Here is a 3211-nt window from a genome sequence, read left to right on the forward strand (position 1 = left end):
AATTAGCACTGTAGTGTAGACATACCCATTTATACACGAGCAAGTCTATGTAACTTAGTGGTGTTGTATTATTGTTAATTGGAGAAGAATGTGGCCCATAGTCTAGAAAATAACTTTTGTTCTGTGATAATATGTTTATGCCTGCAATGCTAGGAGGGTTTATCTTGCATGTTAATGTTTCATTAGAGCTTTCATGAATGAGCTTCTAAAGAAAATTTTAATAAGGAAGGTAGAATCTGAAGACCAAACTTTACCTGGATTTATCCCTTGTTTTAATGAGGTGAGTCAACAAGTACATTGAAGTAGAATATGCCTGTGAAAGTTTATAGCTCACAAGTCAAATTTTCACCTCCTTTATCCTGGCATAAAACTGGAAGAATGCAATAGTGGATCAGGGTCTCTGAAAAATACTTTATTAATAAATAACATTTGCCTGGAATCCTCCTGTGCCGGTGTCTCTTGAATCTGGATTCTTTTAGTACGGGGCAGACTGAAGATAACACTCAGTTTCCAAATTGTAGTTTGGCTCTATAACAGCTGCACTGAAATGTCCTGATCAACTGGCTCAGGTGAACATTTTTTTATGTGAGAGAAAAATGGCTGATAGTGATGCATAATGGCAGGGTGCTTCAACTGAAAAGGAAAATAATTTAGCATATTCAACTGACCCACTAACGAGGTTACCAGGGTAACATTTCCACTTTTATGCATGGTAGCAGTCAAGACATGACATTTTATAATAAAATTCAATTTGTTGTTACATAGCATCTTCCAGATGGAAAGAAAGATCTAAAATAAGCCAGATGTTAATAAATCAAATCAAGTATTACTTTCTACACATGTCACATGGGCCCTGTTCCTGTCATACAAAGGAATCTTTTTAATTAGAATGTTGACTCTGGTTTGTAGTGATGTTTGTCACATAGAGGTTATTGGTTAGTCTCAGATGTTGACACTGACCATTATACTCTCCCTGTGCAAAATCTACTCAGACAAATCCAGTTGCCTCCTGGATATAGCATAGTTTCTCTGATTGATGTATGGTCCCACTAGAAACAGGATGTTGCGTAGCTGCCTACTTTGCTATATTACAGTATTGTTAAACTTTGTCTCATACTCCATCAATGGTCCCAAAGACTGATTGCTTTAAGAAGCCAGGGTAGATGGATTAATTTAAGTCACCCATATTAGTTCTGAGTTAAAACTCCAAGCAGGAAACCTTGATTAAAATTGATTATTTAAATCATGTTTTGCATTTGTATTTTTTTGGTATTTTCCTAAAGATAAATTGATTCTAACTGGCTGGTGACCATTAAAACATATCAAATTGGAACTAAATATAGATTTTACACTAGTTTTGTGCTAATTTTTACCACTTAGAAGGAGATACTAAAAGATATACACATTTATTTAAACAATTATATAACTTAACATATCCTAGTTGTCTTAGCTTATGGGCTTGTGGTTATCCTGATGGTTATATTAATTGAGGAGTACATTCCCATCCAATCTCAAAGAGGTTTGTGATCAGTCACCAATACCTCTCAGTGTAGCATAGCTACAGACACAGCCAATGTCTATTTTTATAATATTTCAGTCTGATGTACTATTCTTTCTCTCTCTTTGATTTTTGTTGGTATAAAATTAGGAGCATAATTTAAATTGAAAATTTTGAGGAAAAACAAACTAAAAAAGACAAAAACATAACAAAAGCAGATTGTGATGCAGCAAAGGTTTGATTTTATGCAATACTATTTAGCTAAAGCCCATTCCAGGAGAAACTCCAGCAGATTGCCAGGGGCAATCTCCATAAGATGTGATCGCTGTAAGTGTCTGCTGTAAATGTTCTGCTATTTTGCAACTGGCAATGGTTAAATTTGGCAAACACCTATAAAATACTTATGTGTAAAATAAATATTTTTTTTCTTCCCCTTCAGAGATAACCATATTAGCATGATAAATATCAAGTCGAACAAACAAACATCTAAATGGTTGGAATTTTTTAGTAAATATTATTATCTCATTCATTTCATTCATAAACTGTGCCAACTGAGCTTGATAACTGGTAAGTATACAATTTTGAACAGCAATTCACTTTCCTGAACTGCAGTGGGTCCATTGTTTTGGCACAATTTTGTCGACATCAAATGAAATTAACATGTTTTCCTTGTCACTTTGAGCAGAAGGGTTTGGTTCTAAAGCCCTACTGAGAAGTACACTTGTAATTCTTTGAGTATAGAATTTGCGTAAGGTGAATTTGTAAATAAAATATGTATGCAGCAGACTATCAATGCTGGTGCCAGATTTTTTGAACAATATCTGAAGGATGTTTACATCTTGAAATGTTCAGCAAATATTTGTACATAACCATAAAACTCTCTGCTCTTACAAATATTTATGACTAATGAGTTTATTACTGGAATGAAATATTTGTAATATGTTGCCAAATTATTAAATTAAAATGTTTTTAAAACAATAAATAGGCAGGAATTTGTTTTGGAAGGATCAGATGCTGCTACCTCACTAAATAAGACTAGCCAAGGGATATGGTAGTGTTCAAAGAGATAAAATGGAGTAGAGCCTGGTCCTTGCCTTTTGTCTGTACCCTTTGGCACATGCTTATGCTCATGTAATTCCAGGATAGTAGTAGCAGCCCTGGACTACTTCTTTATTTGTAGTAAAAATGGTATTGGGTCAGTACTGTTGAAAAAGAGTCTTCAAGATCATCCATCCATCCATCTAATTCTTAAAACTGTGTCTGTGTAACAGCTTTCAGGGGTCGAAACTACAAGTCATTCTGTTCTGTCTGGTACATGAATATCTGAATGTGAGTGTCCTGACATATCACTGTGACTCCTAGGCCCTTGGCCCATTCTCTATCTTGCTCTGCAGTATCTGTTATGCTCCCTGAGCTGCAGAATGGAGTAAGAGGAGATCTCTCCAGCTCCAGAGTGAGGAAATAGGCTTCTAGTGTGCAGAGCACTGGACTGTGATACCTCTATTCTACTTCTAGCAGTGCTGCAAAGCTGCTGTGTGACCTAAGTCAATTTCATCTCTCTGTAGCAGGGGTGGGCAATAATTTTTTGCCAGGAGGTCACTTCAGAAATTTTTGAAGTGGCTCCAGGCCGCATAGGAAGGGGCGGGACGTCAAGCAGAAGGGGTGGGGCATGAAGCGGAAAGGGAGAGGGGCAAGCTACTTCCAGGTCCCCCA

Source organism: Pelodiscus sinensis, chromosome 10 (genome assembly GCF_049634645.1).
Source record: "Pelodiscus sinensis isolate JC-2024 chromosome 10, ASM4963464v1, whole genome shotgun sequence".
Classification (NCBI taxonomy): Eukaryota; Metazoa; Chordata; order Testudines; family Trionychidae; genus Pelodiscus; species Pelodiscus sinensis.